The sequence below is a fragment of the Grus americana genome, chromosome 1 (genome assembly GCF_028858705.1).
Source record: "Grus americana isolate bGruAme1 chromosome 1, bGruAme1.mat, whole genome shotgun sequence".
Lineage (NCBI taxonomy): Eukaryota > Metazoa > Chordata > Aves > Gruiformes > Gruidae > Grus > Grus americana.
Window position 1 is genome coordinate 69,403,181 of NC_072852.1, and position 20,430 is coordinate 69,423,610.

At 38.4% G+C, this 20,430-nt stretch overlaps 1 protein-coding gene across 3 annotated transcripts in view; it reads left to right on the forward strand.

The window, feature by feature from the left end:
• The window catches only part of CACNA1C (calcium voltage-gated channel subunit alpha1 C), a 490,567-nt gene that overhangs the window by 48,923 nt on the left and 421,214 nt on the right, over positions 1-20,430 (forward strand). The window lies entirely within an intron of this gene.

A 20,430-nucleotide genomic window follows, 5' to 3' on the forward strand; every position in this document is an offset into this window, starting at 1 on the left:
CCCCAAACCCCCCACCCCTAGCCACTTTATTGAAATGAGGTGGGAGGGGAAAGGAAGCAGTCCCTGATCCAGAGTGCTCCTTCCAAGTGGGAGCAAGTCCGCAGCACATGCATTCAGCAGGCATAATTGGGCTGCTCTTCCTGGACCAGAGCTGATAAAGTGGACGAAGAGCTCAGCCTCCATAGCAATATGCCAACACTATGGCAACCTAAATCCAGCTCCCTCCTTATCAGCTGCAGTGATTATATAATTGGAGGAACAGTTTTGCATCTGTCTCTTGATGCAGATTGTCATTACTCCCAGGTGAAAGAGCAACTTCTAAAGCAAACAGAAAATCAGCCAGGTGGAAGAAAGTCCTGTTCCCTGATAGTGCTCGGGCTGCCATTTATTTACAATCTATTTTTATTTTGTGCAAACAGCACCTGAAAGGTTAAATTGATCAGTAGTCAAGAAAACCTGGTGGCAAGGAGATGGGAGCAAACCAATCACAATGTGGAATGGAGTAATTAAAGCAACCACAGATTCCCAGTTGCAAGGTAGAGATAAAAAAGACAAGTAGAAGGCAAAGCTAGGTCTGTGATCCTGGCCTGCTCCTTGCTTATAAGAGGGAAGATTGATTTGGATAAGTCCTTACTTTTGCATCTTAGTTGCTGTCAGCAAGGTGGATGTTCCAGGTACTACTGATAAAAGACAAATTTTTATGTCTGTTCGTGAAATGTGACATGACTAGGCCTCTGCCGGTAGCTGCTTTCTGCTGCACACGTCTGTTCTCAGCCCCTTATCAGCCTACCTGAACAGCCTTATGCTCAGGAGCCTGGGTAGCAGGGGAACTGGTGTAACAGTGGCTTACTAATGAATAAAGCATGCAAGAGACCATCAGTTAGATTGTGAGGACTGTGGGGAAGAGGATTTGTATTTGACAGTGCTTTGTTGACTTCTTAACTGCTAATTTGGGTAGGTTTGTAATATACTTGTTTTATGCTTTTGAATGTGACTTTGTACACTGAAAATCTTTCACCCTGAAGTAAGAATTTCCTCGCATTTTTGGATGTTAAAATATAAGTTCACCATGTTTTCATTGCAGCCTCCTATTGCACAAAGAAAGGGAAGCTGATAATATTTATAGAAACATAGAATCATAGAATGGTTTGGGTTGGAAGCAACCTTAAAGATCATTCAGTTCTAACCCCCCGGCCATGGGCAGGGACACCCTCCACTAGACCAGGTTGCCCAAAGCCCCATCCAACCTGGGGGCACTTGAAGACTTCCAGGGAGGGGGCATCCACAGCTTCTCTGGGAAACCTGTTCCAGTGCCTCACCACCCTCACAGGGAAGAACTTATTCCTTATATCTAATCTAAATCTACCCTCTTTCAGCTTAAGGCCGTTACCCCTCATCCTATGACTACATGCCCTTGTAAACCGTCCCTCTCCAGCTTTCTCGTATTTGTTGATGCTGAGACACTTTTCAATGTTTATTTTTGCTACACAATGGCATGTATTTTTATAACAATTAATTATTCATTATTACTGTAGAGCATGTGTTTATCTAGAAAATTTAAAAAACCCACCCTACAAGCACCAGAAAAAGCTTTCAAAACTAAGTACATCACATTTAATGCACATGTGGGACTGGGTAGAATCCTAGATGGGCATCTTTAATGCGTTCCCTCATAATATTTTGAAAACTTGTTCTTATAATATAAAATGGAAAATCAGTTTGCAAACCCACGTTTTACAGCCCTCTCAAGGGAGAGACCAGAATGAGTCAACCTGGCCTCTGGTGTTGCAAGTCTGAATCTCAAGCGTAGTTTAAACATCTAGTTAAATTTCGCTGCTTGTGATTCTGGCGTTTGGCGGGGATCTTTCCTGGTGAGATTTGATGACCAGCCAGGAAATGAAATCAACCCAGTAGTTTTGCTGTGTACTTTTGGGTTGGCGGGTTTTTTTTGGTGGTGGGTTGGTTTTGGTTTGGGTTTTGTTTTTTTTCCCCCCAGTTCCAGGGATTAGGTGGCGAGGGGGTGGTGGAAGGGGGGCCCGCGTACTGCCTCTCCCAGAAGGTGGCACTACAGGGCCGCGGAGCCCGGAGCCGTGGCGGCGCTCCAGAGGGGTTTGGCAGAAGACACTTCATCCATCCCCTGCTTTTCAGGAGGAAAAGCTAGATGTAGCGCTGATGGATACATATCTATCCCGGAATAAAAATCATTAGGATTGAAGAGCTCCTGGTAGGTCATTTACTCCATACAGTAATGATCCTCTGAGTGAAAAGCCATCTCTGAGACCATGTCTGAACTACCCTCCTTCAATTTCAGATAATGCCTTTGGGCTTTGTCCTTATTGCATATTTTGAATAGATTTCTACCTGCTGCTTGTAAAAAAGAACCCCCTCAGGTATTTGTCAACCATAATTAGGTCTTCTTGCAACCTCCTTTCCTAACCTGCACATACTCTGTTCTCGATATCTTTCCCTGTAAGACACTCTTTTCACAGTCCTTGTATCTTTTGTATCTGTTAAATTAGGAACTAATTAGTATTCTCTTTATTTCTCAGAAGCCCATTGATAGTGAGAGGGTAAAGTCACAAGCGTAGTCCCTAATGCATTTTTCTGACCCGAAGTGAGGGTCAAATCCACAAATATTCCCATTAACTTTGCAGGTATAAATACACAGCTGATTTTGTTGAAGGGTTGAAATCTGTCTCATGCTGTGCTACTAGACAAAACCATTGGAGATACAGACTAGAATTTATTGGATGTTTGCTTTAATTTTCTGCTCTGTTTTCAGAATGCCAATTTTATTTCCTGTAATTTTTTGGGGCAATGCTTTTACATGTAGGAGAAACTGCGCTCTTTCTGTGGTGACAAAGTGATCAGATTAGCAAACTGAGTCTTCATTTTTGAGTATTTGGTTTTGTGCTCTTAGTTTGCTATGAAGGTTTGTCAGAATAGGCATTAGTTGTGGGGCATAAAGAAAACTGCTGAGTGGTTTGAAACAGTTTATGTCTAGGATTTTTTTTTTGAAAAATCTGAATCACTGTTTTAAAATCCAGAGCTAAAATTCCAGCCCCTACTAATTTTACAATAAATGCTTGTTTTTAGAAAGTACGATCTTCTACCTCAAAGTACTTGGAATGTTCAGTAAGTGTTAAGTTTTTAATTCAACATAATATGAAATAGCAGTGTAATACAAAAATATTTAAAATAGTGTTAAATAACAGTACTTAAACATTTTGCACAATACAGTGCACTGCATTTACTTGTGACAGTTGTCAGTAAAGTCTTCAGAAAAGTATTTAAGTACTTTCAACCATTTCCTGTCCTTAAAATGAGTATTTATGTGTCCTGCTAAAGGCATGGAATTTTATGTATATACTTTTGAAAGATTTTCTTTGAAATCATCTTCAGTCACAGAAACCAATTTGGGTTAGGTCACCATCAGTGTTCCTGCTGACTGGTTCCTCCTGAAGTTTGTAAGTTTCTGCCATCACCAACACTTACTTGTAAAGACCGAGCTTGTGCGCTCTCTGCGACAAAGACGCCCTTATGAACCCAGTCTTAATTGCATCTCTGCTTTGCAATCAAATATGTTTTTGGGGTTACAGCTGTGTAATTCATTGCAGCAGATGTGACACACCCTTGCCATGTGGAATTAATTTATCCTACTGATATATTTACTTTGAATTATTTGTCCTCATCTTTTTGTTTTGTTTCCTTAAAATACTTCAGAGAACATGTCGTATAGCTGCAATATTACCATGTATGCTTAGGTTTGGCTTACTTTCTTTCAATTTTGTGGAAAATGGCTCTACATCCATGCTTAAAATAGGATTTATCTGAATGGCAGTCACTCTTAAATTTACTTTTTGTGTGTGTGTGTGTGAGCGTACGGATTTTCATCACGGCCATTTGACTTGTTAAGAACTGTCTTGTTTAACCCTTCCTGGGAATTAATTCAAGGAACAAAGTCACTGAAGTTCAGAAACAGCAAATACAAGATCTCTTCTGAGAAAATGTGTTCTCTAAATTTATTGTCTATCAACCGACATAACAGATGTGACTATGTGCAGTAAAAGTCTCTCTTAAATTATTGAAAACAACAAATCAGATCAACACTGAAGAAAGCTTTTACCAATGGCAGATATATGCTTTACAAAACATAATGTTATTAAATGGTTCAATTGGTTTTTTTAAGACTGTAGACAAACCCAATATAATTTCTGTGTCATTCATTTATCTGAAACACTGTTTATATTTAGATGGTGGGGATGAGATGAATTTGAAAGAAAGCATATTAATTAAAATATTTATTATTGGATTTCAGCATCATTAATTTTAAGAAAAGAAGACACTATTAAGCATTTAGACATATTGGTTACCACTGAATACTTTCCCTTTTGACATAGTTCATCTATTACCTATCATAAAATTGGTGGGTTTTTCTTGTAATTTTATAAATGTAAGTTTAAAAAAATGTTTACCATTTTAAGATAATTTTTACTTTGTTGGAGTAAAAGCATCATTGTACATTTGAGCTACTTGAAGATTTTTTTCTCATCCTTCCCTTTATTTCTTATGAGAGAAGAAGTCACAGTCAGAGTTCTGTGCAGAGAGCATGGTGATGGCTTATGGTCCTTCTGCCAGAGAGCAGGTGTAGTTTTAGGTGGTAAAGTGGTCCTGCTGGGAGCTCTGAAATACAGTGATGAAGTTACATGATCACAAAGGCACCTGTTGCTCCTGCAAGATTGTTGTGGAATAAATCAGGGTGTAGTCGATAGTATATATAAATCTTTGTCTGAAAGAGTCCCTGAAATAGTTTCTGACAGTTTCCATAGATGGGACATAATGATGAGAGCGATATAAACTTCACAAGAACTTCAGAGGGATTCAGGGTAGCTATCTTTCAACTGGAAGGGTCACAGGTGTCTCTGTAGTGTGTATAGAGATTTCCAGAACAGAAGACCTTGCTGAATTTCTTCCAGAAATATAACATTCTAAATATAACATTAATAGATTGTATGGTTATAACATTAATAGATTGTATGGTTTGAATTTTTGAATTTGACAGTCCGTGAGGAGTGGGGAGGAAGAAAAAAAAGAAAGGATTAATATATGTATCATAGAAGGTGACAGAAGATTTGATTGAATCACATTTTGTCTTTATTTTGTCATATTGGCAGTTGTCCAGATATCAAGGTGAATTATTATGATCTCCAGCTGAGAGATTATTAGCATGGTTCATTCTCAAGAGAAGCTTAGATTGGGGGGAACCCACTGATGGTGGCTTTGAAGCTGGTCTGCTCTGTATGTCACCTTCCCAGACATCTTTCCCAGAAAGGATAGTTCTGGGAGACACTGCTCTCACTGGTATGTGTTTCACTGCAAAAAATTGCATTTCTAAGGATGGGGGATTAAATAAAATCATAATTTAGGATAGAAGGGACCTGCAGAGGCCATGCAGTTCAACAGTGTGCTCAAAACAGGTCTAATTAGATGAGGTTGCTCAGGGCCACATCCAGTCAAATCTTGAATGTCTCTGAGGACAGAGCTTCTATAACCTCACTGCGCAGCCTGTTGCAGTATTTAACTACCCTCATGGTAAAAACCCAACCAAACAAAAAAACCCAACACATTTTTCCTAGTATCTACTCTATATATTTAAATCTGTGTATTTTAAAATGGAGAGCTAATTTACATGTGTCAGCCAATAGCTAAACTGCAACCATGTTTCTGTGTTTAATCAGACATCGTGGCCATTTGTTGAAACTTTGAGATGGAGGACTTGAGGCAATTTTGCTTCAGTGCATCACACCAGTTTCAGAGTAGTTTGCTTGGTTTTTTGGAAACTTTGTCATAGTTTATAGGTGAGGTGAGACAACCCTGGAGTCTCAATTGCTGAGATAGACACACTGAGTTTGTAAGTGGGTTGTTTGTGTACTGTGCTATAACAGCTTTCGTGCAGAATTGTGGCTAGACACAGCACATATAATGATGAGGTAATAGAAATCTGAGTAGTTCACTTTTAATGTTCCAGTACATGTTAACATATCAGGTCGTTAGCTGAATCTAATTACTTACTGTTGGGGATATACGTACCAACACATAAAATCACCATGGTAGTGATGACTATAGGGCTTGAATCCAAACAGGATTGGGGTCTTAACTTTGATTTAGATTAGTTTTTCCCTGCTGACCAAAGAAAATTGACATAACTGTTAATGGATGTTAGAAGCTTATATAGGAATGCTAAGACTATGTATTTGTAGAGGACTTCTGCAATTTTCCTTTTTGATCTGTATGGGGTTTTTTACATATTACATTCTAAATCTCAGCGGCTGTCTCAAAAGGCAAAACATTGGGAATCCATGAAAAGAAACCAACAAGTTGAATCTCCTTCAACAGCTGGGAGGAGTTATCAGAGTATCAGTTAAAGCCTTGTCTGGGGTGGGGGGAAGTTATTTAACTTGGCACCTGTAAGGAAATAAAAGAAATGCACAAGATTCATCAGTCTCCTGAGCTGGGTACCAACAAACTTAGCACAGATAAGAGGGAGGGAAAATTTGCTTCTTTTATCAAAGAGAGAAGATTAAAATAAAGTAATTGTTAAGGGTGACTGGAAACTTAATGGCTTTCAAACAAGACCCAGAAATGAGACCCAAAAAATCTGGCTAATCCCATGGGAAATATCTTTGTATCTTGTACATAAATCTTAAGTGTTAATTGTTTTAAGGAAAAGATTGTCTGAGATCTGTCTAACCTTAAAGGATGCTTTATCGTATGTTTAAAATATGCTTCTCTAAATGGCATTGTTATTTATCTTAAATTTTTCAAGTTTTCAGCCCATGATGTGGATGGTTGCCTTTGGGTATTTTGGAAAAAACAATTAAATATGACTGAACATGACATTACAATTACAAAGTAAATATGGTCTAATTGAGTAATTAACTCAACATTTCTTCCTAAAGGCATTGTAGGAACGAATTCATGTTACTGATCAGATTTCAGATTCTTTATTTCAAAGGAGGAAAAAAAGACTTTCATTCCTCAGTATGGTTGGCTAGATGTAAGACTTCTTGAGATTCCTCAGTTTTTAAAATTTAATATGTATTTTTGATATATCAGATGTTCCTCTAACACTTTTTGTTAGATGAAATAACCTTTCAAATATACAAAAGAAGTACCTGTGTGTCTCTGTTTCCAACTCTGTTAGGTACCAGCTATATTCTGCTTCATGCATTATTGACAAAAATAATAATTCTGAAATGGAAATGTGTATGATATAGCTGTTAGTAGTGGAGTTCATGAATTTTAGATACAGAAACGCTACAATGGACTATGTGAGAGAGAATGGAATCCAGGTGATTTCAGGAATTAAATTTTACGTTGAAGATAGTGGAAAAAATTAATTATTGCACTTAAATACACTGCATAGTGTGTTTATCTTGAAATTTATATTTGCCTGATACAGATTGACAAATATCAGGAAGCTGAAAGTTAAGACTGATACGCAATGCCAAACTTTGCTGTGTTTTCTATCTTGTAGCTTTCATATAGTTCACAAAACATTTTCCACGCAGGCCTTATATGTAGATATTAGAATTTCGGATTTAGTTAAGTATCAAGGGGTCTGATTTCATTGGGATGAATTTAACATATTGACAGCAAAGTTAACAAATTAAGTCAGATAAGCCCAAGTGCCATTAAGAAAACAGAGGAAATCCGTAGTATTCATTACTTTCTCGAGTTGTAAACAAATACTTATGCGTAGGGAGGAAAGCTTCACCTGTGTGCTGAAATTCCCATATGATGCTTAAATAGCCTATTACTGCTGATTTATAAATTGTGTAGATGCACAGAGTGTTTTCAGGTGTAATTTAAATTTGAATTGGTCTCTTTAGAGAGAAGTAGAATGCATTTATAGAGTAAAAATTGAAAGTTATCAGGTTTAATGGTTTGAATGGAACTTTTGTATGACAGTATTCAAGAGCAACAGGTAGGAGTGGAGTATATGAAAATTCTACACCACTTTTAGCTAAATGAAAATTTTAAGTGAAAAACCTGAGATTTGCAGACATCAGTTAGATTTGGTGCAGGCATTGTCCAAATTGAATTCTTAAATGAGTAAATGGCTTGAGTGATATAACTCTAATATCTTTTGTCTGTCAGATTCTCACTGGCTTTGGCTCAACTGCAGAAATCCTGTGAGTGTGAAATGTTTGTTAGCAGGTGTTTGGAATGTGGTAGACCTGTACAGAGCAGTACACTCTTTGCTGAGCTCTGAAACACATTTCTCTACAGTTTTCTTTGAAGAGAGTTGTTTGTTACTTGTTAAATGTAATGGAGTTTATTGCTTAAATCAGAAATGGGGGAATTCCAAATTCCTGGTAGTTTCATGAGGGACTATGTTGAAGCTTAATTCTTAATTTGTTTTTTGGATTTACATTATGATCAAATGAGTTATAGTTTAATTTTAATTTTGAATTTGAAAGCAAATGCAATGGCATAGCAGTGACTGGAATAAAGAGAATATCTCTTGTCAATTTGGCCATTACAGTGAAAGTCAGAAATAAAAGCAGAGAGTGAAAGATTAAGATGAACACGGCTTGAAGGCTTTTATCTGCTTTAAGGTAAAGGGTGTCAAGAAAGATCATAAGAAATGAAAACTTGTGTCCTAATTCGCATGCAGTGATAAAAGCACACATGCCGGGAAGTCAGTCAAAAAATAACTAGAGGTACTTGCTACTGGAAGTTCCTAAAAACAACTGCTTAAGTGTTTTAAAATAAAAAGAAGTCAGATATCAAGTGTGGAGCTCTACAGGTGCTTGGCAGAATCTCCAGAGAAGTATCTTAGCACATGGTCAAACCTGAAGCACTTTAAAAAGGATCACATCTTAAAATATGAATAATTCAACAAAACATTGCAAAAAGTTTTTTAAAGCTGATAATGCAACTTCCGTTACTTCCTGTGAAACATTATGCTTAGAAATCTTCTTAAGAGCTTTTAATTTGCAATGTCAGTTATACAACTTAGAGTTATTTCTGTCAATAGATATGTATTTGACTAGAAAATATATCCTGCTGTCTTGATGCAAAGCTTATATTGAAGTAAGTTTTCATTCGGATTTTGCAGTACATATGGGTCAGCAGTTTTCCGTCTATTTTGCTACTACTTAGCATTCTTGTTGAGAACTTTGCTATTGTCTTGCTTTCCCTTGATTTTGCTCTTATTTCAGCAGAACACCTTTTATTTTGGGGTATGCATTTTTGAGATTGTCTGCTATGCTTTAAGGTGATTTCTCACGGAGAACATTAGTGCATAGAATACAGAGCTGGGTTGGACTGAATGTTGCTAAGGCTGTTGGCATGCATGCTGTAGGGCCAGAGGATGCATTATTTATGAGAAATATGGATGGGGAAACCCTATGTGGAGTCAATTCTACAAATAACAGAGGACAGGAAATTCATTAATATAGCACGTATCAGTGGTGTTTTGATACTTCAAAAGGAATGTGATGTAAGCTCATCCAGATGGCTTAATATATTGGTGAATTTTATTACTCGTCTCCCTATGTCAGCATTGAAATACTATTTTAAAATACTATTTAAAGATAGAATTACTGTAGAAGATGGAAAGCCCCACTTGTCATCTTAAGATTTAAACCTCTAGTTTGTGTAGCTAGTTGTTTCAATAACAGCGATAGAAAGTATCTAAACCTGATTCTTCAGCTACAAAACACTGAACAGAGAGATTTGACAGATTGTCAGGTGCTATTTGGGAGATTAACGTAAAGACTAGAGTATGGACATTTAGAGGATCAAACTGTATTTTAATTTATTTCTGTGGTAGGATGTAGACCTCCACAAAGGCTGTCATACCTCCACAAAGGCTATTATCTCCTTCGTTTTTGAAGGCTGGCAAAGAAGTGTTTCCTGTGAAGTTATCTACCTGTGTTCTTACATATTTACATGGTCATGATTCCTGTAGTATGAACATCTCCCAGTGTTAAACGCTCATTGCTCTTCCCAACATGCCAGGTCAATTGGCTTGGAAAATTAATTTTCTCTTTTGCCATTAGCTATGTTGTGAGCATCTGCTAATGTGAAGATATTACTCTGGGAGGTGCAGGCAAAGAAATTAATGTGGCATTTAATTTTAATGAGATGAGTGTTATGAAATGGTGCAGAGTTACTGTCATCAAGCCTGTAACAGACACTGACGTGGCAATACTGGGATGCTCAATCCAACTGTCTGGGTGTAAGCTAGGGAGACCGGCCTCTGCCCTGGTCGTCCTGACTGCGCAAGGTCTGAATCTTGTGGTATGGTCAGAACAGCAGGTTGGTTTGTCGTACTGGTCCAGCTGCGGTGATCGAGTGCAGGGCTCCCTGTGGACACCCCCATACAACTGCTGTCCTATGACTTGCACTATTCCTTTTCAGTTCTGCTGACTCTTCCCCCGCCCCCAGCCTTTATCCTCCCTTCTCTGTCCACTCTTCTCCAGAATAAACAACCCACCCCTGGTTACTTTTTTTCTCCACTGGTCCCAGCTTTTCTACATCCATACCTAAATTTGGTGTTACTGGTACTCAGTAATCCTGGTCTTATTTGGCGTTACTGACACAGTTACCTGGGCACCACTGGCCTTGCAATACTCCCCAACAGGATTTCAGTATTTCCCTTCAACTAACTATGAAGTTTGGTCATCTTTGACTCAGCTCCCTCTTAACCATGTGTGAAATCTGGCCATTCCTGACAACATTACCTGTACCTCTTGTCAGCTTCTCAGTCTGTCATCTCTGGTAATTTCTCGTGTCATACCCAGTAGCTTTCCATGTCCTGTTTAGTTACCCAGGCCAGGACTGAGTCATCTGCCTGCAGCCCTAATACCAAGTATTCTGAGTAGTCGTAACTTTGGCAAGGGAGTGCTGTATATTAATAAGTAAAGAGGATTCTCTTCTTTGTACTTACAATCTTTCCTTGGTGCTCAGCAGTTTTATAGTTAGGAGGTGTAACGGTCATGGAAGGAGACCAGTATCTTAGTAACTGGAAACAAATGATCAGGCAGGTTTGGTCAGAGATCCACAGGTTTGAGGAGTCAGTGCAGAGGTCTTGGTATGAGTTTTGAACTAGATACTTTATCATCAGGGTGTGTGTGGTTTCACTCTTGAGGTAAGCTGCAGAGATAAAGTGTGCTTCTCTTGAATGTAGATGTTGACACGATCAAATGTAAATCTGATAGAAACAGGGACTGCCGTCTGGTCTCTCTCTGGGGACTGCACATGGTAGCGTGTGGTGCATGCACAGTCTACTTAGTGCTAATGGATAAGAGGAATTACACCTCTTGTCCTCCCAACTCTACACATACTTATTATAAGCACCACCAGGGCTTGAATAGCAACCTAGATATACAGGCATCTCTGGTTTTATCTGCCCTCTTTCCAGTGTGTGTATCATGGGGCATTTTTACTTTTGATTTCAAATAGTTGGAAAAAATTATCTATGCTCTGGAACCATTAGAATGTCTCAGAGATATCTGCAGCTGCACTGTGCCTACACAGTTGTGTGTGTGTATATATATATAGGCAGAAGTATAATTTGCTTAGTGGACCAGAATGAATAAGTGACTGTGATTGGAAGGATCTAGCTGTGTCATGAAATATTTGGAAAGAAATAGAATTGTATTAAATAAGAGAGAAATGGTCTGTGTTTTCAGATTGTCGTTCTTGATACAATAAAACTAATCATTTGGCATAGATTTAATTTTACCTCACTGTAGGTGTTTAAGTTGTCTAGTTGGAGCTAATCATCTAGAGCCCATGTGTTGCCAGTGGAGAGGGAGGCAGCCATGGCCACACAACATTATAGATATCTAAAACAGGTGGAGTGGACTGCTTTTTTGGAGAGACTTAACTGTGCCTTGACTATATCGATAAAGCTTTGATGACTAAGTTAGACTAAATGTCAGATTTTGGATTGCTAGAAGTAGTTAAATGAATTCCACCTTCTGCATTTGTGTTGATCTCTAATTTTGGTTGTCAACAACAGAAGTGTAGTGTGAAGGAGTTATGTGCCTATAATAGGCTTTAGTAAGTCATCTGTCTTTCAGGTGACCTGTGTGAATGCAGATAGATTAAATGTATACTTCCTGCCTGAATGCATGCCGTTAAATAAAAGAGTTTGTTAAAGAAAAGCATAACAAGAAAAACAATAACTCAAGAAAAATCCCTGTTGGAAATTCAGGGAAGCTGCTTCTTGAGGAATATCCCTGTCTCCATCTGGGGTGAGAACAATTAGTTTTTCCCAAGACTGTTTGAGTGGAGAATATTGTGAATGCAAAATAGGTAGTTTCAGGAGGAGATGGGGCTTTCCAGGCAGTGTCAGCAAGGGATGATGACAAGCATGCCAGAAGACACAGCATCAGAGAAACCATGCTGTAATCAGTTCAATCTGCTTCTCCTAGCTAGTGAGTGTGGTTAGCTGGGCTGGCTGGAATGTACATCATTTACAAGGAAAGATTAATAGTTAGGTAATAGCAATGTAGAGAGAGGTCTCTGCAGTAACTCTTTGGTTTGTGTGTTTTGTGCTTTTGGGTGAACAAACACAGCATGCCTGATTTTGAAAGTGCCACTTTTGAATCATTGCAAACTTATACAGTAACAGGGTCCCAAAGAGAAGATAAATTGAAGTGCAAAATTCATTTGGTCTTGTTAACTTGGCAACTTTGTCCAACTTTGGATGTGTTTGCAAACAAGCTTCTGCCTGCCAGAGCCTGGAATACCAGGCGAAATGTGCTGGGTCTGATTTCGACAAGAGGGAGAGACCTGGTCCCTCCAGGATGCAGCCAGAGGAAGAATAGAAAGGTATTTCTTTTTGGTGAAATCTGGAGAAAAGGTTAGCCCATCTCAGCAAGTCAAGCTTTTATTGTCATAAATAGTGTGGCGCACACAATTTCTTTATATCTTTATAATACTATATTATCTCAAAGAACACATATCTTTTTGAAATTTCCTCCTCTCACTGCCACAAGCAGTGATATGAAGTCTTTATTTATCATCCTATTATTTCTTTTTCTAGAATTTATAGCCTTGAGTCTATCATGCTGCCCTTTGCCTAAGCTATATAGTGACCGAACACCTACCATGCCCTGGAGAAAAGGTTGTGGTGCAGCAGCTATGATATGTGAAGCAACTATTATAACTTCCTGAAGAGCACCAACAAGAAATTCTGCTCACAGAAATTGTCATCTGTGATAGGGTAGACCAGTTCAAAGATACTTGCCCTTCTTGATATAAACTCTTTCTTATGAGGTGCATATAAAATAATTGAACTTTTTGAATTCAAATTTGAAAATTGAATTTTGAAAATAGGAAGTAAGAGGAGTTTTCAATAAATAATAACAATTTTAAAAAGGTAGTATTTCTCATCAGTGGCTTCTGCTTTAACCTTTCTATAGAAATCACAAACATATGCTATGCCTCTATGGGAAGCTACTCTATAATTTTTGCATAGGATTGTCTATGATGCTTTCCATCATCATTTCACCATTTGCTTTTGAATGCTTTTTTTACTGCCTCTGCCTAGTAATGATACAATGACTCAAAACTTAAGAGAATCTTTCAGGAAATGTATAGATTTATGTGGGAGTAATTTCCTTAAAATAACATAACTGTTTTTGTAACACTACTTTTCTGATTAAGCCATTGTGTTGCAAATAACTTGAAATAAGGACAACAATGGGGATCCCCAGTCCATGTGTGAAAATGTTGCATTTATCCCGCTACAGGCCTCAATATGTTGTAAAAGATACCATTTTACCAAGAAACTTCCAGTTGATGTATTTTAAGTATCATCATAATAGCTTTGTGTTTCCTACTGTCCTTGGGTTGTCTGTGGATAACAGATTTCTGAGGCCATCTGCCAAGCTGAAGAATCTCACCCAGCAGTTTCGGAATCCTTCTGCTTGAGCACCAACAGGGACGTTACGAAAATACGCAGGCCTGACCTGGGGAGACAAAGTAGAAGTGACCTCTGACATTTCACAGTTAAGTTTTCCACTGGTTAGGCCTCCTCATTGTTATCGATGTATATCTTATTAGACACCTGAGTTTGCTTAGTTACAGCTACCAAATATTTAATCTCATAAGGGTTTTTCCAGTTAGTTGAAAGGGTCATGTGGTGTCAAGAATCTTTTGCATGCTTATGCTGATCAATTTTTGAAACTGTCTCTTATATAAGACCAAATGATTCAGATGTCTTTAGTCTGTCATTGTTAGGTATTATCCCACTCCATGTTTTCTTGAACCTCTTTTTCCCAGTGCTTTAAACTCTTTTATTCTTTTTGAGGTGTAGATTCTAGAACCAGGGCCTGCCATGTTGTGTTCCGTAGTAATGCTCTGTACAGCCACAGCTTTTAGGCTCTCATAGGTTGAAACTCATGGAGGTCTGCATTGTCTGTGTGTTGGTTCACTCTGACCATTAGTTAGAGGCAGCCTCTGGATCTCGGGACAAAGCAGCTCAGTCATGCAAGAGGAGTTAACCTTCATGTGTGCTCTGCCTCCAGACAGGGAGGGCACAATACTGACAGCAAGCTCTAGAGGTAAGGAGACATGATTACTCTTTGTAAACAGGGTGGATGTTTTAGGTTTTTGTATGTGGGGTTTTTTTCCCCTCCTAATGAGCAGTAGAAATGTAGAATCTCTTGACCAGTATTTAGATTATATCAGGGTAAGTGGTTTGTGGGATGTTCCTTGCCTCTTTTGTGATGCTGATCCTACCAAGTGCAGAATGCCCCAAGAAAGGAACACAAAAGCCTCAGCTTTCACTGCCTTCAGTGTGATCTGAAAAATAGCAGAAGGACGAAGCTGGAGCAATGGCTAGAGCACTAACTCAATGGCAGGGAAAAATATTGCTCACCGAGTTCTAAGCAAGTGCTCTACAAACCTGGTGTGCGTCTGCTCTTGCCACCTTTGCTCTGGTATGTGTAAATTCAGTAATGATCAATGTATCTGCTTTATATAAGCAGGTTTTTTTTATTTTTAGAAAGAATCTATAAAGACTGTCTCAAACATTTGTCTGCATCTACTGCAGAAAAGGTCACAGAGAAGCTGGTTAACAATGTTTGTGTAGACAACCAGTGACATAAGAACTATTTCAGGGTTACATGTTAGTTTTTAACCTAAGATGTAAGACAGATGCTGTTTTTTCTCATACAGGTGCTTACAAAGATTGTCTCTTGATATGTTTTGCCACCTTTTATTATCTCTTCCCCCTCCTCTCTTTTTGCTACAGTTGTAATCTTCTGATCTAGTGCCTTAGTTAGTTTGGAAATGCTCTTAAATAGCAGAGCAAGTCAGGAGTGCTTGTTTTTGCATCTGGATATTTGTTGTGGTTTAACCTGGCAGGCAGCTAAAACAGCTACACAGTCATTTGCTCATTTCCCCCCCCCCACCCCACCAGTGGGATGGGGGAAGAGAACTAAAAAGGAAAAAAAAGTAAAACTTGTGGGTTGAGATAAAGACAGTTTAATAAGATAGAAAAGAAAGACAATAATAATAATAATGATAAAAGAATATACAAACCAAGTGATGCACAGCACAATTGCTCAGCAGCTGAAGCCAGTGCTCAGATAGTTCTCAAGCCCACTGACTCTTGGCCTGCCCCCCAGTTATATACAGAGCATGACATCATATGGTATGGAATATCCTGTTGGCCAGTTTGGGTCAGCTGTCCTGGCTGTGTCCCCGTCCGGCTTCTTGGGCACCCCGTGCCTTCTCATTTGCAGGGCAGTATGAGAAGCTGAAAAGTCCTTGACTGCTTAACAACAAATGTCAGTGTGTTATCAACATTGTTCTCATTCTACATCCAGAACACAGCACTATACCAGCTGCTAGGAAGAAAATTATCTCAGCTGAAACCAGGACAATATTACACGTGCTTAATATTCAGACTTGGAACATCCTCCAAGAGGCATACCAGTAAATAAAAAAAAAAAGTTAAAGAAAAGTCTGCATGTTAGAGATAGAATATACTACTTTAGATACCAAACAACTCAGTAAAATTATTTTCTTCTATGCAAAGTGACTATAAAAATATTGCTCTCAATCTGTCAATGCTGGAATACCTCTAGATCACAAACATCTACTTTGAGTAAAAGCATGGTTGGTTTTTTGTATTTTTTTTCAAATTGCCTTTTAATATCACCCTGGAATTGAAATGAGACAGAGTTTTCCTTTGTTGTATAGCATGGTTTATGTTCATATGGGTAGTATTTTTCTGTGGGTTTGTTTTAACGGAGGTTCGCAAAGGCTTCCTTTTTCTTGCTTTGCAAGAATGCACATTGCATACGGAGCATTCTCTTGAGATTCTGTGGATGAAAGGACGTAGAAGGATAGGTAGGACTGAGGCAGCATATGGGTTTTTTCTCCCCTCAGTTCAAATGTTGCCTTTTTTTGCTTGATCTCTTTCTAGTGCCTTAACGATGCCAAGTTACGAAGAACCCTCCTGTTTGAATACTTCTATTTTGTCTAGAATTATTAAAAATAACTGAAATTAGGAGGAAAAAAACAAACGTATCTATTTTCACTTGCTTTATTCTTAGGATTCGGTAGAACTTTTTGTATAGTCCGTTTCAAAACTTTCCTCTTCAGTTGCTTTTACTGATGTTTTGTTGGTCTTACTTCAAGCAGCAGGAAAAAAAAATAAAATTCACATTTTAAAAATAGAAAAATGTGGTTTTTTAGAACACTAAGATTAATAGCAGAAATCAAAGTCAGTTTTGACACTTGAAACATCTTTTAATACCTTTTCCTTTGAAACTGCCTGCATTTCAAGGAGGGAGGGCATCTTTAATTTATCAGGATATTGCATGCATAATCTAAAATGAGGTAAATGCAGTTTAAAATAAATTCTAAGTTTTACCTTTCTGAAAAGCAACAGATAGTTTTTAGGTGACTCTGTTTTGTGTGGGTGCTAACGATAGAATTTACAGATGTCTGGTTTTCACAAAGTTTAATGTTGTAAGTACCTTGTAAAATTAGGTATCTACTGTTCTCTTAAGTGGTATGCCCAACACCTGAAGGAAGCTTTGATTTGGGTGCCTGCTGCGGTCGGTCAGTCATTGCAACCCTACCCACAGACTCAGAGATAGTAGTAGTGGTGCAAAGTATGGTGCTGGATAGCCATAGGAGTTGAAGAAATTTGACCACTTTGAATCAGGGGGCTAAAAAGGAGGAGGGGTGTGGACCAGACAGCCTACAGAGATCCCTTTTAACCTAAACTATTGTACAATAACATGGATTAATGGCTTCCTAATGTGGGTATTGCCACTGGGAGGGAGGGTGGGCAGGGTGTACTTATGGCTAGTATAGGAAGGTCAGATATACACTCTTCTTTTATCACTTGCTAACCCCTTTCCAAAAAAACTCTGCCTGATGCCTGGATTTGTGCAGCTGAACGCTGACCCGGTAGACAGCAAGAGGGAGGAAGCAAGCAGCCTGTAAGAATTTGCACTGTTTATCAGGGCTGATCTCCATTTAGATCTGGATGATAAAGGGGTTTTTTTGGTTTTGTTTCGGTTTTTTGGTTTCTGTGTGTGTCTGTCTGTATTGAAATTCATATTGTATGTAACTCAGATACGGACCTATATAGAGATCTCTTTGTGATTTTTAGTCATCTACCTGATGTAACGGGGAACAGACTGCTATTTCTGGACTGAGAATACTATGAGTTGTGAAAAAATTGTGATTGATTTTTCTAGGATGAAGAATCATTGAAATTGCAAGCTATGAATTATTTAGATATCATAGATTTGTACATATTTTCCAAATTTTGTCACGTTTTGGGCCAAAAGCAGCTACAGAATTAGGCCAAAAGCAGCTGCAGAGTTGCTCTGTACCTTGTGCACAAACACATGTGCACGCATGTACTCCCCACATATAAGTGGGGGTCATTTAATCACATTTAATCCACTTAAATTTGATGTGCAATTAAAGTTATGTTTTAGATTACTTCCATAAAATCTGAAGAGAGACTGGCACTTCCAGCAGCTGGTTTCACTTGTCTTTCAGACATCTGTCTTAAGAATGGAAGAAATGGTCCTCTGCACTGACTATAAAGGGAGTTTAGACAAGATCCCTTTTTTAAAATGGTTTTGGGTAGGGTGAGGCAAATCACATTAACAGGTTTGTATGTTGATTTATATCCCTCTCCACATTCTCAGATAAAAAATCTGGAGACTATCTAATACAGTAAAGGTTATTTTAAACCTGTAGGAGCTTAATTTCTGTAAAGAAGTTATATTTAGGTTACTCACTAAGTGAAGAGTAATCATTCACCAATAAGAAAATGATGAGCTGTTGACAAGTTTGTCAGAAGAATGCAATCTATTGAGTTACAGTTAATCTCCAGAGGAAGACAAGGAAATTTTACCAAATATGTGCTTGATCCCAGTATGCTTAATAGTGGTAACATTAATTTAGATGAATGGTGCACAAATATACATTTGAGCAAGAAAGCTCTCTCTTGGTGCCTCTATTTGAGGATCTGTGCCTGGAATTTGTCCAAGAAGCACGTTGTTCTTCCAAGAAACTCACCATGATGTGTACACATATTACTGCAAAGGTTTTGTACTGATAGGTACCCTAAAACACTTTAAAATGATGTATTAATGCACTATACTATGAGATGTGCGTCTATAACTGCCTCAAGTGAGCAACCTTGGTCTTTAATTTATATGCCATTTGGTGTTAGAAATGTCTTTGTGCTTTGTGTCCTGTGGGAGATTGCATTATCACAGCAGAACTACCATTTTGCATAAAAGCTCTTGCTAGCCATTCCTTCAAATACATGGCTAACTGGGTTCTCTCAGGGTTATTGGAGATGATTACAAATACTGTTATTAGTAAAAAGGATTTTTATGTCACTAGTCCTCCATTGTTATTTTTTTAGTTTTATGAATGTTTCACTGAGCTATGGTTGAAGGAAAGGAAAGTGTTCCCTGGCTTATTTTCTGAGAGCTTAATCTAGGTGCCACCAGAAATGTGTCTCAAGAAACCAAAAAGGAGTCTTTGTGGGTTTCATTGTGTTTTCTTGCATCTTGAAAGCCACAAGCAAATGCAGATACTTCAAAGGAAATTGTCCTTTTACCACCCCTACTCCCCTCCCCCAGCCTAATAAATTTCTCTCCTAATAGAATTTGTAGTCCAGCTGAGTTGTATTATAGACTTCTCTGGCTCTCCTGATATCTACATCAATTATCAAATTTTTCGTATTAGACGCTTGCCTTGGGGCTTGATGTAGTAGGCTCCATGCTTCCCCCCGCCGCCCCAAAAGGAGACCTTACCTCCCAGTCTAGTTCTCTTGAATCCATAGTTATAGAAGAAAAAATCAAAAGCTAGATGGATTTTTGTGACTACTGAGGTTTTCCAAACTTGTGGCTTTCTGGATTCTTATGAGCAAAATTTGACAAAATGCCTCTTTGGTGAAGGAGGCAGAACAGACTGTTGCTTTACTTTGTTTTGTTTCAGAATGGAAAGATAAAACTAGAGAAGTAAAAGAACAAACACTTGCTTGATGAAATCTTAGATGGTAACTTGTTATCACCTGCTAATTAGAAAGGGGCAGAAGGGATGATTCTATCATTTGTGTTACTGTAGATCAAGCTGTAAAGAACAAAAATTGTCAGTAAATAAGAATATAATTTGCTTTTACTACAAGTACAGTATCATATCTTTTATTAAAAATAATCCAATGCAACTGTCACACACCACACCCCTCCTCCAAAAGAAAAAAAAAAGGCACCAAAGCAAAAAAACCAAACACCCCAACACCTGAATTGTGTTCATTGAAAACAACAGCATTTTCAAAGAAAAAAGTAAGGGAAATTTAGAAATCTGTATCTTGGCACCTAGACCTTTTGTATGTCTAAGTAGTGCACATGGAGGAAAGATCTTATCAGGAAGCAATGGGTTTCCAGTATACTCAGAAACAAGGTATTTTTGCATTGAGAGAACTGTATATGTGGTGATTTTAAGGGAAGAATTGTCCCATGATTTATTCCAGTGTTGATAGGGAATTACTATTGCTTGTATTCTTGTTGCGCCTTATTCATGAGCCAGGAATCCATTGTGTTGGATGTTCATAGAATCACAGAATGGTTTGGGTTGGAAGGGACCTCAAAGATCATCTAGTTCCACCCCCCCTGCCATGGGCAGACACACTGTCCTCTAGACCAGGTTGCCCAAAGCCCCATCCAACCTGGTATTGAACACTTCCAGGGAGGAGGCATCCACAACCTCTCTGGGCAACCTGCTCCAGTGTCTCATTGCCCTTGCAGTAAATAATTTCTTTCTAACATCTAATCTAAATCTACTGTCTTTTAGTTTAAACCCATTACCCCTTGTCCTATCACTATATGCCCTTGTAAACAGTCCCTCTCCAGC